This window comes from Arvicanthis niloticus, chromosome 8 (assembly GCF_011762505.2).
Source record: "Arvicanthis niloticus isolate mArvNil1 chromosome 8, mArvNil1.pat.X, whole genome shotgun sequence".
Lineage (NCBI taxonomy): Eukaryota > Metazoa > Chordata > Mammalia > Rodentia > Muridae > Arvicanthis > Arvicanthis niloticus.
The window spans coordinates 863,414-881,248 of record NC_047665.1 but is presented as its reverse complement, the minus strand read 5'-3'; the positions used below and the strand labels follow the sequence as shown (position 1 = coordinate 881,248).

The window sequence follows — 17,835 nt, the reverse complement described above, 5'->3', positions numbered from 1 at the left end:
GTACCAGTCTGGGTTACCTGAGCTCTGTCTTAAAACAAGCAGACAAACACACAACAGTGAACATGCAGAGACTTGGCATCCCTAGAATCTTCAGTGCTGGTGGAGATGCAAAATGGCACAGCCACTTTGCAATATATTAAAAAGGAACAGCCAGACTGGTTTCTGTTTTATTATTAAATTTATATTATATAATTTATTAAAATATTATTAAATAATAATAATTTTTTTTGGAGACAGGGTCTCTCTATTTTGTAGCTCTGGCTTTCCTGGAACTCAATATTTAGATAAAGCTGTCCTTGGGCTCACAGAGATTCACATGCCTCTTTCTGTGTGTTGGAATGAAAGTAGGGCACGACCACACCTGGCACTTGTATTGTTATTATTGTTTGTGTCTGGGTGAAGGGATCAGAAAAGAACTTTCAGGAGTAGGTCTCTCATTTCAACACGTGGGTTCTGGTGATCAAATCATATTGCCAGGCTTGAGTGGTAAAGCACTTACCAGCAGAGCCATCTCACTGGTCCCTGAGTGTTTCTTACAGTGTTATACACATATAAGACCCAGTAACGCCACTTACTTCTTATTGTTAAACCTTAGAGAATGAAAACATTCACTATTTATGGGTGGAAACCACCCACAGATATATGAATGAATTGTGGATTAGCCATGTGATGATCACTATTTGTTGCAGGAGATATTTTAAATCAATGGCATTCAATCTGGCTTTTTTTAATCAGCCACCATGTTCCCGACTAGCCTAAGCCTGCAGCTAGGAGCGGAGGCAGCATACCACCCCTGCTCAGCTCAGGCTATCTGCTCAGGCGGCCAGAGACACCGGCCGTGACATCCATTAGACACCAGTGTGGGAGATGGCTCTGCCAATCTTCCACGTTGTCTCCACAATGCTGGGCTGCGCCCAGACCATCCTGCCATCCACGAGGGCCTGGTAGGAAATAAGACTCTAACGCTTAAATATTAATCAAAGGCTTTATATATTTGGTAATGCTCAATAACAATATGCCCACATAATTATAGATGTTTCCCAATTAACTAACCTAGATAAGTTGCTACCCAGGACTGCTCTCGGTACATGCATGGTCATTCATGGTGCTACATCTCTCTTCTCTCCCTTGCCTCACTCCTCCTCTTCCTTTTCCTCTTCCTTTCCTTACTCCTCTCACCTTAGCTCCTCCTACAACTATTCATGAAAAACAACAAGCCAAAATATGAACATCATGCCTGTGGCCGACTCAGTGCAATGAGTCTTTGATTCCTGAGGTGTTCACTGAAGATGTTGCTTCAGACAATCAACCATACTCTCAGGTCCAGTTTCAGCAAAGTTTTAAATGAATCAGAAGTAAAGACCATGGAAGCCAGGTGTAAAGGCTCGCACCTGTAATCTAAGCACTTGAAGACTGAGGTAGGAGGATTCCAAGTTTGAGACAAGTCTGGGATGCATAGCAAGACCATTGAAAACCCTGACAACTCTGACTTGCTTCTGATTGTCAGAGAGGTGTAAGGTCAGAAGGCTGCTCTCTCTTCTGGAGAAAAGTCTGATCCTGGTAGCTCCCTGCTTCCTAGTTCACAGCTCACTACTCTCAAACAACAGTAGTTACCAGAAACTAAAACCTGGAAACTAATTTGAGAATCACAAACACAGGCTTGCAAGGCACTGGCTAGATCTGACAGGACACACCATAATCCTTAGAAAGCTTCTGATGTGCGTACTTACGAGCTGACAGATTACCGTGAAGACAGAGATGTGGAGACATCAGACAGGTGCAGAATTAGAGCCGAAGACAGGAAATCAACCATACCTACCGTTGAATCAGCACTTCCTCAACACCAGTTTGTAGCCTGAGCACATCCCTCCACCCACTTGAGCCCAGCTTGTTATCCTTAATGAGGACAGCTATGCTGACCTCACAGTACTATGAAGTTTATGTAAGACTCCCAGTGTAAACAACAGCGTGTTTTCTAAACAGAGGAGCAGCTGTCAATCAGGACTTAGGAATCTGCACAAGGTTGTTTTGTGATCACAAGTTTTAAAACAAGGCCACGCGGTCAATAATGATTAAAATCCCCGTGTTTGGCTGACCAGTGGATTCTTACCTAGGGCAGAGATGGAATTTGCTGGAACTTTATGGCTCCAGAGCTCCGAGTCTCCCTGCAGAACAGCGCCTGCGAGCCCTAGCACGATGTCAGGCAAGTCTTGGGTCCTGCAGACCTGGCTTCACCCACCACTTGAGCACCCATTCCCACCCACAACCCCAGTGCTCCTATACTAGAGGGCTGGAGCTTGGACCCCCCAGGCTTCCTGCTCCCGCCCTGTAGTTCACTATGGATTCTGCCAGTTTCAGGGAAACTGTCCCCGGACTCCATCCCACCCCAGCTGCGCATCCTCCAGGTCGCTAGCCCCTCGTCACAGCTTTGGCCAGTGTAGATGGAGCCCAGAAGACCCAGTCCTGGACTACAGCTTTGGGGTTGTGGGTGGGGTTAAGCCTGGCGCATTCCAGACTACATTTCCCATAAATCTCCATGCCTTGAGGAGGTGACGTTCAGACTTTAACTCTTCACTACTGGTAGGAAGGGGCTCTGTCTGAATACCCTCAGATTAAATTTGTGGGCTAAACTTCAGTTCTGCAGCCCACTACAACGCGTGGTCCTTCACCAAATCCAGACTGGGAAAAAAAAAAAAAAAACCACCAAAAAACAGCTGTCAAGACATTGGGAACAATTTGAGAAATTTGAATGTGGGTTGGTAATTAGAAATTTATGGAATTGGCTGGGTGTGATGCACATACATTTTAATCACAGCTTTCTGAGAAACAAGAGGATTGTCACAAATTCTGAGAAACAAGAGGATTGCCACAAATTCAAGGACAGTCAGGTCTACACAGCGAGTTCTAGGCTAGCCAGGGCTAGAGAGTGAGCCTCTGCCTCATACAATAAAACAATTTAAAAGAAATATTATGCTTACTTTAAATGGAATTATATTGAACAATATCCTTATAAAGAAACACACAACAAAGTACTTGACATTAGAATTATCTTTGCTAATTCACTTTATAATTTATTTTTCACGAAAACCCTTCAAAGAAAACCACACACAAAAAAGTGTACATTTTCTTAAACCAAGAGCATGGCTACAGATTTGCTTTTTCAGTTTTTATTCTTTTGTGTGCTTGACATTTTCGCAATTCAAAGACAAAAGGAGATACGGATTCTTCATTAATGTGCCCTTTAAACTCAAAGAGAAATCAAAATAAGCATTTCATGGGAATGTTAGAGTTACTTAAATATGGATTACAACAGGGCCATAAAAGCATTTGGAACCAATAGAATTTATTTCAGGACCCCCTCCCCCAAAACCCAACAACCTTTTCCCCCTTAAGTTAGGGGGATATGGGCATAATGTAGATATGTGAAGCATGTGTCTGGCCAATATTAACACTAGTCATTCTACTATGAGGTGATAAGCTTAAACTTTGGATCCTAATCACATGGAAGAGGGAGAAGGATAAAGATCTAGCTCAGTCAGTAGAGTGTCTATCACGCAGGAAGCCCTGGGCATCATTTTAGCATTGCATGAAACCTGTTCTGTGGTACTGTGCTCAGGGTTATTCCAGTTATTTCAGCACCAGGAAGGAAGAAGCGAATCTGGAGTAAGGGTCATCCTCCACAATGCCCTGAGCTACATGAGACTTTGTCTAAAAAAAAAAAAAAAATACTTTCTATTTTTCTATTGGTTTATGATTGTAATCCCAGTGCTGGAAGGTGAAGATACATGGGCTCTCTGAGGCTCTCTGGCTAGTCATCCAGGCATACTTGGTGATGACCATGTTGAAAGGAAGGAAGGAAGGAAGGAAGGAAGGAAGGAAGGAAGGAAGGAAAAAAGAAAGAAAAAGGGAGGGAGGAGAGAAGGAGAGAGAGAGAGAGAGAGAGAGAGAGAGAGAGAGAGAGAGAGAGAGAGAGAGAGAAGCAGACCAATAAGGTATGACACTCAAGGCATTGATCTGGTCTCCACATCTGTATACACACACACACACACACACACACACACACACACACACACACAGCCTGTGTGATGGCCAGCATTCTAATGCTGGGGCTGTCATACTAACAAGGAAAAAGAGATAAAATTTCACAATCTGGTATGGTTCATTGTTGAGAAACAATGGGCTATGTAAGGGCTTATAATAGAAGAGACGTTGACAAAGAGCATGAACTGCTTGTCTCAGAGAGGCACTCTGGCCTAGTGGCTGTGAGATCTTTTGTCACTATCTAGTTTGACTCAAAGAGAATAGAAAATTGCCAGAACTTGGCAGGAAAGCATTGAACACAGACCAATTATTGCTCAGGCCACAGCCGTAGCAGCCGCTCTTCCCTCTTCCCTCAGTCTCTCAGATCCTAGCAAGCATCCTGCTCAGAGCCTGTCCTGAATCTCTAGCTCCCAGGCAAGCAGATTTCTTACTTCCCCAAATGAGTAGGCAGATATATGGGACACATCAGACACATAAAAAAGGGCTACCGGTAGACCTATGATGGTTTTGCTGAAAAATATTCCCTATAGATAGGATCATGCTTTTAAGCATTCAGTCTCCAGTTGATGGCGCTATTTAGAGGAAGGATATGGATCCTTTTAAGGGGCAGAGCCTTAATGAAGGAAGCACTACAGTTGACCCACTTCCTGCTCTCCCACTGCTTCATATAGAAACCTAGATAAAAACAGAGATGGGATTTGGGGGACTGATCCTTGGGTTTCTGCATATCACTCATGTGAGTTAGATAGGGCACTGCAGAAGTCTTCTCCCTCTGCAGAAGCAAGCAATCCACCCCAACCCCCAACTCTCTAGTCAGGTGCTGTCAGCAAAGTTGAGCAGAATTAATCTTCTTTCCCCTTTGGAAAAGGCCAATACAATGTCTGAATTTGCCAGACAGTGTTGGAGGAACAGGGGTTCCATTCCTTGCATAAAGCAGGCAGGTCGTGGATTCTCCACCAGGTTAGTATTAGTGTTCAGCTGAGCCTCTGTTCCCCTAGACCTGATAGGGAACAAATTCTCACTGATAGGCATTATAAAGCAAATCTAGTTTCAAATTAGGCCTCACTCCTCCAGCTCTCGTCACCAAGACCCTCTGGGAAGCTGACCACTTTTCTTTGGCCTCACATGGAGACAGAATAGGGTTGATGTTTGGTTTGCTTCTTCTCTGGTATCAGTGCCAAGCAGAAAGGACCTGACTCTCCTTCAGCTTTACCTCTCCCCTCCCCACTTGAGAGACAGTAAAGTTAGCCAGGGAGCTGATCATACAATCGAGTCAGTAAGGCTACTGCATGAGTCAGTGTTCCAATTTACCAGGAAGGTGACTGTGGGGGAGGGAGGGTTTGAACTTTCACCCCACCCTCAGCAGCAATGCAACATGAGTCAGGCCCAGTTTTGTGTTTTTGTCCACCAGGACGGTTTGGAGAAGCTGAACCAGGAAACTGAACAAACATATCTACCTGATCTTTGAGCTATACCTGTTAAAGGCAACTAGAACCCACAGCCTCGGTTTGTAGGATACAGAAAAGTCATGTGCTACACCAAGAATCAGCAAAATCACAAGAAGGAGAAACAGTCAGTAGACACCAGTGACAAGGCAAATAAGATATTATAATTATAAGGGTTTTTAGGTGACCATCAAAAGAACACTTCAACCATCAATCATAGATTAAAAAAAAAAGTTTAAAAATACTCCTCAGGACTGGGAACATAGTTCAACTGGTAGAGTGAATGCCTAGCATACACTAAGTCCCTGGGTTGATCTCTAGTACCCCATTAAAGCTGGGTGTGGGTGCACGCCTATGATACTATCTCTTAGGAGGTGGAGACTGGATGATCTGGCATTCAAGGAGGGTAACTCAGCTACACAGTGAGTTTGAGGTCATCCTCCAAAGAATGAGAAAAAGAAACATAATAGAAGTGAGAAAATCGAAAAAGATATAATAAATAAAAAACCTACTGGATAATTTCACAGTGGATGTAATAGATTAGTGAACAGTCAATAAACCTGAAGACAGAATGCTAGAACCTATCCAATGTGAAGCAAACAATTAGTTTAAAGGAAGAAGAATGGGAATAGCCAAGGGAGCTGAGCAATGATGATGCATTTACTTCTGTGTTGGCTCAAACCCAGAGGGACGAGTGAGTGGGACTGAAACACATTTGGAAAAAAGCAATATCCCAAACATTTCAAGTATTGGAAAAAGAATAAAACTACAGATTCAAGCTTAGTGGCTTATTTGCTAGAGTGCTTGCCTAGCATGTGGATGTGACCACGGTGCTGGGAGACAGCTGCAGGGAGCAAATGCTCTGTAGTTCTGACCAGGGTCAGTATGCATCTCAGTTGAGCAGTCTTCTTGGAATGTTGTCCTTTGGCAAATTCCCTCTTTGACCTCCTTCAGCCCATAGCAAAGCCCTCTCCCTCTTCCTTTCTGCCGGAAAGTGATAAAAAATTGAGAGTCATAAACCCAGCATGGACTGTGTGGGGATCTCAATGGCCAGGGGCGATTCTTTACTTTGGGTTGTGAATGAACTATATCTGGTAGATTTCAGGAGACTATATCCCTGAGTTATAGACATTCTTTTATGAAGTCATCTAAGGACCCTCTGTTTTCCCTTCCCCATCTTTCTTATCACCCATCCCCATGAACTACATAATTCTAAATCTGTTGCCTATGCAAGTAATGCATCTTGGGTATTTTACCTTTCCGAATTCAAGTGTCCCACGCACCTTGGCCAAGTAGCTGAGGGAATGAAGGACACGCAACCACATGCCTACCTTGTGTGTTGATACTTCTGGGTTTTTTGTTTTTTTGTTTGTTTGTTTGTTTGTTTGTTTTTGTTTTTTTGCTTTTGGAGTCGTTCATAGATTTGCCAATTTGAGTTGGGGAGGGGATGGTTTTGTACACTGTATATTCAGATGATGATTTCTGTACCTCAGATATCTGGTTGCAGTCTGGATTTGGCATGGTCATTAGTATTGAAGCATATCCTGTCTCAATGTTGTGTAAAAATTGTTCTTTATCACCTCTGATTGGTTAATAAGGAGCTGATCACCCAATAGGTGGGCAGAGGAGTTAAGTCAGGACTTGCAGTCCCAGTGAGAGGGTGACCCAGGTGGAGAGAGTCGCAACAAGGGTCAATGTGGAGGAGTCTCTATGAGTCAATATGGATGGAGCAGGAACAGCCAGGGTAAGACTAAAATGGCGGATAACAGGGTATGTGGCTGGGAAGTAGCCAACATAGTCAGGTTAGAATAGATGAGCGTCTACCCAGCTATAGTGGAAGAAACTCATTAATAAATATAACAGGTCTCTGTGCCACAATTTGGGAACAAGGAAGACATAGAAAAGCCTCAAATAATGCTTTTACAAATCTGGGCATGAATAAATTTTAACAAAGAAGAGATTTTATTCAGATACTAGTGCCAGATACTCATGGCACAGGACTGCAGCTGAGAGGCTCTCCAGATGCAGGTCCAAATTACATTTGTCAAGTTTTATAAAGGCAAAACCTCACAAAGTTATGTACTTCCTGCCTTTGTGCAATTAGGGACAAGAACACAAATTGCCTACATGTAATGGGGCACACATCCGCGTACAGTGCAGTGAAGCACACATTCTGCTTGCATGCAGTCAGGACAAGCAAGCTTGTTGACAAGCAAAAACATGTGTTTTTTATCTTACATAAAGAAGATCAGGCAATTATAAGAACAGTCTCCAGCATTCCAGAAAGTTATCAATCCCTGGGCAAGTAGGACTTACATGTTAGAGACTTTTTTTGTTGTTGTTTTGTTTTTCAAGACAGGGTTTCTCTGTGTAGTCCTGGCTGTCCTGGAACTCACTCTGTAGACCAGGCTGGCCTCAAACTCAGAAATCTGCCTGCCTCTGCTTCTCAAGTGCTGGGACTAAAGGCGTGCATGTGCCACCACTGCCTGGCAACTTAAAACTTTAAAACATAATGTTCACCATTACATTCACCCATTGACTCTGTGGGGGATATCTATTCATGTTAGTGTTTGGTTGTGACCCCAGGACAAGGGACTGAGGTGCATATTTTACTTATCAAAGCAGACCTGGCCTCCAGGTTTTCACAGCATCCCTCAGTTCCTACCAGGCATATAATCTCCAACCCAGGGTCTGGGCTGCCCTTCCCCCAGTGCCTCTTCCCTATATAATCCAGACATATATCATATATATATTCTCTCTCTCTCTCTCTCTCTCTCTCTCTCTCTCTCTCTCTCTCTCTCCTCTCTCTCCCCCTCTCCCTCTCCCTCACTTTCTTTCCTTCTCTCTCTGCATGCACATACTCTTTCTCTCTCTTCCCTGTCTCCTCTCCCTTTCCATGGCAACTTCCCTGGCTCCCTTCCTTAGAGCCAGTGAACTTGCCTGCCTGAGAGCAGCTTCCCTATAAACCTGCATTTAATATAATCTAATCTAAAATCGGCTTATTTCTAGTGCAGAGAATTAACTTATCAATTAGGATTTAATAACCATCAACTTAATGACACTGTCTTAGCTTGAGTTTCTACTGCTATGATGAAACAGCAAGTTGGGGAGGAAAAGGCTTATTTGGCTTACATTTCCACAGCACTGTTCATCATTGGAGGAAGTCAAGACAGGGACTCAAGCAGGGCAGGAACTTGGAGAGAATAGCTAATGCAAGAGGTCATGGAGGAGGATGCTTGCTGGCTTGCTTCCTCTGGCTACTCAGCCTGCTTTCGTACAGAACCCAGGACCACCAGCCCATGGATGGTACCACCCACAATGGGATTGTCCTTCCCACATTGATCACTAATTGATAAAGGGCCTTATGACTGGATCTCATGAAGGCATTTCCTCAACTGAGGCCCCTTCCTCTCTGAAGACTATAGCTTGTGTCAAGTTGACACAAAACCAGGCAGTTACAGACACCCAGATGGGATTTTATGTATCTGCTTAAGGCATCAATGATGCATGGGCCAGCAGTAATCAGCAGGAGCAAACCCGTTTGGGGTCCTGTAATAGCTGACAGCACAGTTATCAGCTGGGAGGAACCCAAAAGTGAGAATGGGAACCAATTGCTTGTCCCATTTTGGGTCTTTCTTCTAAGATTTATATTTTCTGAAGTACAGCCAAATTATCTCTAATAATTTCCAAATGATTTGTATAGAAACAACAATTTTCTCTTAAAGCCACACAATACCCTCGTTTTCTGATAAAGCAGCTTGAGTGCCTTATCATATAGTACAACTACTTCAGCTAATGAATCTACCTGTTGATAGGTCTTGGTCTATTTGGTTTTAGCAGGTACATCTTTGATAATGAGGTCTCTGGAGGGCAGCATAAGTTCTGGTATGCCAATAGGGACCACGGATAATCATTTTGTCCTCTTTGCCAGGATCTAACATCCCAGCTTTTTGTTGAGGGTAAGGGGTGACATACTCTTTTCTCTAACTGCTTCTCAGCTGAAATTAGAATGTCACTGTCAAGCACTTGGGAGGCAGAGGCAGGAGGATTTCTGAGTTCGAGGCCAGCCTGGTCTTGAAAGAAAAAAAAAAAAGAGAGAGAGCATGAGGGAGCAAGTGCAACTGCCAGTAGGCATTACTTGCTAATATTTCTCTCGGCTCCCTCCTGCATCATCCTCTGCCTATACCCAGCACTATCTCTGAAGCTCTGGCTGCCACCTGCTCCCATATGGCAGAGCTGGGACAATGTGACCACCCTCCATAGCATGCTACCTTTGCTGGCTCTGTGTACTCACTATCCCCCATGCCAAAATACACCACAGTCTGTGGCTGCTACAGCTTGCATTGCTCTGGTCCAGCCCCTAGTCGCTGGATTCAGTTTTTAGGTATGGATAATATTGAAATATTGTTTTTATGTTATGATTTATTAAAAAGCTGGCTCTGAAGTTGGATATGGCTCACCACTTCTAGACTCAAGCATGCTTGTTTAAAATTTTCTGTCCTATGTCAGTAGAGCCACCTGACTGGAAAAAAAAAGCAAAGCAGAGTAGCTAAAACAAGAGTATTGGTTTCATTTAAGTGTCTAAAACTTTTGCTAAGCTATAAGCTATAGTCTCAAGATTTGTAAGACTATTATGTGAACTTTCTGTACCTCAAGGTTTATAAGTTTATTGGGTATAGTTAAAAATCTGTTATTTCAGGGCTGGAGAGATGGCACTGACTGCTCTTCCAGATGGTCCTGAGTTCAATTTCCAGCAACCACATGGTGGCTCACGACATCGGATACCGTTATAAATGGTTTCTTCTGGTGTGTCTGAAGACAGCAACTGTGCACTCACATACATGAAATAAATATTAAATAAATAAATATATCTAAAAAAACTTTTTAAAAAATCTGTAATATCACTGGGTGGTGGTGGCACACAGCTTTAATCCCAACACTTTGTGTTGTTTCTCTGTGTCACCCTGACTGTTCTAAAAACTCATTCTGTAGACCAGGCTGGCCTTAAACTCAGAGCCAGGGTGACACAGAGAAACCCTGTCTCAAAACAAAACACAGCAAAAATTGTAAAACCTGTAACAAAAGTTGATTTAAAACTTACAACACAGGGTTGATAGTTAAAATTTAAACATAGGCAATCTTACCATTCATGCTGTAAAACTCAGCACATAGACAGCACCACCAGACAAAAAGAAAACAAAGACCTAATCCATCAAAGTCCATAGTTCTGGGAAAGTCTCCAAATGTGCTAACCCAGCTTTTTTACTTCTGTAGTTCCGTTTCTGGCTGACTGTTTTTGTTAACTGAAGTATGCCAACCCATTACATGGTTTTTGTGCTTAAAAACTTACTCTGAGAAAAGCTTGGGGCTATGCTGGAATCTAAAACACCCAGTGGAGTCATCTGCCAACTAATAAAGGCTTTTTGAAAAAGGTAAAACAAAAAAAAGCTTAAGAGTTAGGACCAAAGCTATGAGCACCAAACACTAACACCAGAAACTGGGATATTTCTATCTCATGACGCAGCCTGGCAAAGCATCCATAGAATGTCTCTCCTTACCTAGGATCTAGTCGTGCTAACAGAGCCTGATGTCAGAATGTATGCCTAGCTTCTTTGTCTACTTTGTTAAGCTTTAGCTATTTTGATAAACTGAGTCATACAAGAAACTCTACTATTCTGTCATGTTGCCCCATGAAAGAAGCAGGAAAGCAAAATCGCCGGTCTCTGTAGTGCTGTATTCATGACTTAATGTTTTATTTTGATACTAAAAAATGTCAATCCAAAAAAAATGTAATTTTTTAAGGCTAAAACCTAACAGGGATAAAAATGCAAAGTTTAACCACATAAAAGCTACATGATCAAGACTGTTAAACATGATTAAGACATGCAAGTTAATAGTTACCTTATACATAATAAAATGCTTTAATATGTCCACGATTATATGGTCATTCTAAGAACAAATATAATTTATTTACAAAAGCAAGTTTTATTTGGCCATATTTTTTCCAAAGTCAAGCCTAAAGCAAACAACTGAAAACAAAGTTTATTTAAAATCAGGTGTACTTAATAGACGACCCTCAAAACTTTTCAGAGATCTGCTGAATCCGGCACTAAATGTTTAGTGGGGTGGTGAGAGCAGAAGGAACAGGGATGTGAGAGACAAGGTGGCCATGTTGTTTCCGGGATAGGAAGGCAATACAGAGTCACGTGAGCAAGGCAAGGTTACAAGAAGATGAGAGTGATTCAGCAGTGATCCTGAACTCCAGTGGCTTGGTTTCCAGAAGTAAAGCAACTTGCTTTTTGAAACTTGCCCACATAACAGATTCAGAGACTGCCTGTGAGCAGTAACTGTGGGAGTCTCACCAGTCACGTGATCCACTCGATCATGTGGCCTGGTCCCCTCTGAAACCTATAAGAAAGGACACAACCCTGGAACACAGCTTGAGCTCCCCAGAGCCCCCTTCATGCTGCTGTCTGTGGTGTATTTCTGATAAGCCTCTGTCTAAAAGGACAGCTGGTCTCAATGTCCCTCTTGAACCCCAAAGCCAAAACCTCTTCTAGAGAAGCTGTAAAATCCGCTCGCAATCTGGATAATAAACTAAATAATGAATGGGGGCAAGTGTTTAATGGATAAAAGTTCACGTGATAGACAGGAATGCCAGCTCCTAGTGGCAACCCTAGGGCCTGCAAAGACAATGAGGCACAAACTACTCCACCTGATAATGATATCTGCTGGACAAAGAGCTGCCCTATGCCTTCCTTGTCTGGCTATAGAGCCAGGCCTGCCCCAACGTTGGACACTGTTGGATTGACTGACCTACTCTGCCTCATCAAGGTGGGTGAGTTTTGCCAAGTTCCTCTGCCAGGGAAATCTCTCTTCTGGGGATGATGAGTGAAGACTATTGCTGTCCTATGCAGCAGCTGAAGATACAATGGTGTCCTATGTGGCAGCCGAATACACCTTTCCGGTTATACCTCCTGTTATTATTTATGCTTCTCAGATCTCTGATGCTGTTGGCAACTAACTGTAGCTTTATCAACTGATAAACATCAGCTGCCTGGTCAATGAATTTTGCTTATGAAAACCAGGCCTCCATTTTTTCTAGAGCTATTGGGTCTCCTGCTGAGGGAGACAAACTCATAAAAGGAAATTTCAATGTAACTTTTTAAACTTTTTTTTTATTTAGAAAAACTTGCTTTGAAATGGATGACTGCTGTCAGTAATCAACCACATGTTTTATGATAAGTGATTAGATTTTTTTTTAAAAAGGCTGAGTATATAGAAATGCTAGTAAGTTGTAAAGGTCTAAAAGTGCTTTAAAATATGCAAATTCAATTTATGAAGTCTAAAAGTAACTTAAAAAGTTTAAAAGTGTCATTTTTAAGTTTTAACATATTAATCAGTAGAGCGATGATACTTAAAAATGCTTTGTCACTGCCAGGTGTTGGAGGTCCACGCCTTTAATCCCAGCACTTGGGAGGCAGAAGCAGGCAGATCTCTGAGTTTGAGGCCAGCCTGGTCTACAGAGTGAGTTCTAAGACAGTCAGGGTTATACAAAGAAACCTGTCTCAGAAACAAAAATATTTCTCATCATACTGAAAACATTTATCCAGCCATCTGGACAAAGAAAAACAATGTTTATATATTGTTTTTTAAACTCAAAATCATTTTTGGGTCCCTAAGCTTTTACTATGACTAAAAGGCATGAATCTACTCCAGCAGTTTACTGGTCTCTTTTATAACTTAAAAAGTTCACGCAAGCTTCAGGTCCTTTAAGATCAAAACTAAATAATGAATGGGGCAAGTGTTTAATGGACAAAAGTTCACGTGGTACACAGGAATGCCAGCTCCTAGTGGCAACCCTAGGGCCTCCCAAGACAATGAGGCACAGACTACTCCACCTGGGTTATGACAATGATAACTGCGGATTTCCTCTCAGCTGACAGACATCATCTAGAAATCAGCAGCAGACTACAAACTACTTCAAAGTCAACCTACACACATCAGCCCTGGGTGGTCCTAAAAACCAGAGAACCCTGGACTCCGTGAAAGTTGATGTGAACCAGTTCAGGTGATGTGACTGCTGCCTGTCTTTCCAGCTGGGTCAGCTAACCACATGCTTCTGATGAATGCCCTCTTGCCTGAATCCGATCCCAGCCTTTGACTAGCATTCCAGTTTTCCTGAGACCTGACAGTGACATTCATTCTTTTTTTTTTTTTTTTTTTTTCTTTTTTCTTTTTTGTTTTTTGAGACAGGGTTTCTCTGTGTACTCCTGGCTGTCCTGGAACTCTCTCTGTAGACCAGGCTGGCCTCGAACTCAGAAATCCGCCTGCCTCTGCCTCCCAAGTGCTAGGAATTAAAGGTGTGTGCCACCACTGCCCGGCTTGCTCCCTCATTCTCTTGCTTGCTTAGTTCAGCTCGAAAATCTTCCTGTAACTGGAAGAGATGAATGGGGTCACAGAAACACATACAAGGGACAGAGACAGCAAAACTGAAACCAATATAGAACATTTACACTATCAAAGGAGACTAGTCAAAAATAAAACATGTGGTAGCCACCTTTATTCACATATTTAATTAGACCTGACCAATTTCTATCTTGGCTCTCAGGATCCAAGAACTACCCAGAGAGTATAACTTCTTGATAGTGCTCTTGACAGGAGACAAAACACAGAATTTCTAAAACACAGGAGGCCAAGAACCAAGTGGGCTATGAGATGTCTCCCTTGTGCTATGGACAGGAGTTCATGTGTCTCATTAGATACTTCACTATCCTCAAAATGGAATCCCAACAGAACCAAGTGTCATAGAAAGAACTATGACTTACTGACAGAGGCAGGTACTTACTGACAGAGGCAGAAACTTGCTGGTTTCTTTTGATGGTGCTGTTTGCTCAAGCAGTCAGCTGAACTGAAGGCATACTCTGGGCTTTGGAAAATCCAGTATTTCCTTGTTATGCTCCCTTTTCTTCCTTCTGTAATGGCAGCATATATCTGGTGCCATTATATGTTGGAAGTATGTGATTTTATTTTTCATTTTGATTTCCCAGGGGTGGTTTATAGTCAAGAGATTGCATGAGTCTCAAAGAGACTGTGAACTTCAAACTTTTAAACAAGGTTGAGACTATGATAGACTATGAGGGCTTTTGAAGTTGTATCAAATGCATTTTGCATTATGATATAGTTATAAGCCTATCTAGGCCAAGGAGTGGAATGTGGTGATGTGAATAAAAATGGCCCCATAGGCCCAAAGGAGCTAGTACTGTTGGGAGATGTGGCCTTGTTGGAGTAGGTGTGGCTTTGCTGGAGGAAGCTTGTCATTAGGAGGCAGGCTTTGAGGTTTCAAAAGCTCAAACCAGTTCTCTTCCTATTGCCTGTTGATTGAGATGTAGAACTCTCAGCTCTTTCTCCAGCTTACATGCCACCATGCTTCCCACCATGATGATGATGGACTGAACCTCTGAACTGTAAGCCAGACCCAATTAAATGTTTGCCTTTATAAGAGTTGCCATTGTCATGGTGTCTCTTCACAGCAATAAAACCCTAAGCGTCTGGGATCACCTAGAAGAAGTGGGAGAGATAAACGAGGACCCAAGTTTGGATACTCTAGAACTGACATAAATGCCGAAAGGCAGCACATGTCTGAACTCTAGCCCTGGTGTTCACTGGCCAATCTGACTAGCCAAAGTGATAAGCTCCAAGTTCAGTGAGAGACCCTGTCTCAAAAAATAATGTGGGTGCTGTTTCGTGTAGCTTAACGATACCCACCCTTGCTTCAGGAAGTGGACCAAGCTATCACCAGCTCCTACCTGGCTTCCCCTGAATTTTTTTTTTTTTTTAACTCAAAGTGATTTTATTGCTTGTGTACACAACAGCATTTACGCCACTGGAGCAGAAGCTGTGGATAACTCCTATTTCCAATTGGGTGGGAGCACCTGCTTAGTGTCAAGTCAACCAGTGAACTTTGCTATCAGAATCATGTGGAATTTAGCATTCTTATCCTTTCTGTTCCTCTCGAGGTGCTTTTGAACAGCAACTGCTTTCCTTACCAAATGGCAGAGATTCTCAGGGAGATCAGGGGCAAGGCCTTTGGACTTAAGGTTCTCAAGGTTTTATTTCTAGTCACAAAACTGACATGTGCCACATCACGTGAGTCCCTCAGGATCACACCTATCTGGGAGGGAGTCAGGCCTTTCTTGGACAATTTGTGAACCTGTCCCTTCACGTTGTCAGATGCCAACTTCGGCCATGTGGCATACAACAGGGGGCTGGAGAGACGGCTTCATGGTTTAAGAGTACTTGCTGCTCTTGTAGAGGACCCAAGTTCAATTCCTAGCACCCACATGGAGTTTGATTAAGGAAGTCATTGAACTTTGACCCCTGCTATGCAAACACATGCCCATATTCCATCCCCAACACCTCAAAATAAAAAGAATAATCTAAAAGATAGAGTATATAGTGGGACTTTTTCATTGAAGATTAAACGTAAGATCTACCTTTACTGTGGATGACTCAGGGCTCAGATACAATAAAAGGATTTGGAAACAAAGAAGTCAGCTGAACATCAGCCTTCACCTTGTTTACTGACCTGTGAAACAAACTGCTCTGGTCCTCCCATGCCCTATCACCATCATGGACTATACTCCTCTGACAACTATGACCTAAAATGAATCCTTCCTTCCTGACATTGTGTCCCTCAGGCATTTTAGACAGTCTGGTGCAAAAGTAGCAGACCAGAAGGCATACAAATGGGAAATTGAAATGTTGAAATACATTTAACTTGTAATATTTATTTGCTGACCCTAACACTGCAGAGTGATGGAGTCTCTTCAGGTCGTCAGTTTCTGTCAAGGTCCATTTATGAACTCCTTTGTAAAATCCAGTTTTAGAAAAGTCATTGACCGCTGGGCAGTGGTGGCGATTGCCTTTAATCCTAGCACATGGGAGGCAGAGGCAGGCAGATTTCTGAGTTGGAGGCCAGCCTCATCTACAGAGTGAGTTCTAGGACAGCCAGGACTACACAGAGAAACCCTGTCTCGAAAAACCATAAAAAGAAGGAAAGGAAGGAAAGGAAGGAAAGGAAGGAAGGAAGGAACGAAGGAAAGGAAGGTCATTGACTTTGGCAAGGTTGGCTATGCATGTCAGGGCGTGTCCACTCTACAGCATTGTCATAATTTAGTCCTCTTTCACTCACGACTTCTCTGTTATCTTCCAAAGCCAGAGAACAACTTTCATGTCCTCACCTGATTTCTCATGGAGCCTTGAACACATTTCTCCATGTTACCAAATACCTGGGATTTTAATTACAACTGCTCAATGTATGTTTGCCAATCCTGGGTAGCATGAGGTTTCCCGGGACACTTAGATATACGGTCAGCCCACAACCTAACCGTGTATGACCTTTTCTAGAACTACATAGCAATGCAAATAGGCACTACTGAAACCAGCACTCCAATTCCCTTCCCATCAGCCTAATATGTAAAACCCGCACATAGCAATTTGCAAGCCTGCCTACTTTCTAGCACAGCAGTTCTCAACCTGTGGTTTGTGACTCCTTTGGCAAACCTCTATTTCAAAAAAACAAACAAAAAAACCCAACCAACCAAACAACTACATTATGATTAATAGCAGTAGCAAGATTACAGTTATGAAGTAGTAACAAAAATAGTTTTATGGTTGAGGTCACAACAGGAGGAACTATATTGAAGTCACAGAATTAGGAAAGTTGAGACTACTGTGTTGAACAATTTATTCTTTTGGTCTTCTGGACTGTCAAGTTTTGCCAGATATAAAACTTGAGACTGGGTTTAATATTACATGTTTTTCATCTTAGCCTTTAGAAGGCTGAGGGAGATCATGGGCTTAAGGCCAGCCTGGGCTACATAGCAAGACAGTTCCCAACAATAGTATACTGTGTATTTTAAAGACAGCTAGAAAAGTTCATTAAAGTAGTAAAATATTTGAGGTGAGCTTATTAGCCCGATCATTTTGTAGTATACACTGATCAGAACACATTATATTGTATTTTATAAACATATGTAATTATATGTCACTTAAAACCAGTGGGGCTGGCAAGATAGCTCAGTAGTAAAAGGCACTTGTGGCCCAGCCTCACAATCTAATTTTGATTGCTAGGACCAACACTGTAGAACTGAGTTGTTCTCTGACCTCCACACCTGTTACATACCACGTACACACAAATAAAGAGAAAACAATTATCCCATAAGCTAGATTCACTTACACCTGTCACCTTTTTCCAGCTGTACCAGGACACCCCGAGTTAGGACACCCTGAATCAGTCTTTAGTCCCAAACATTTGTCAACACATCACACACACGGAAGTCCCACA

At 42.5% G+C, this 17,835-nt stretch overlaps 1 long non-coding RNA gene across 1 annotated transcript in view; it reads left to right on the top strand.

The window, feature by feature from the left end:
* Positions 1-11,425, top strand: part of LOC143443226 (uncharacterized) — a 39,326-nt gene extending 27,901 nt beyond the window's left edge. The window contains exon 4 of the long non-coding RNA XR_013111990.1: positions 10,186-11,425. This is a non-coding gene — a long non-coding RNA (uncharacterized LOC143443226). The remainder of the gene's footprint in view (positions 1-10,185) is intronic.
* Positions 11,426-17,835: the final 6,410 nt, after the last annotated feature.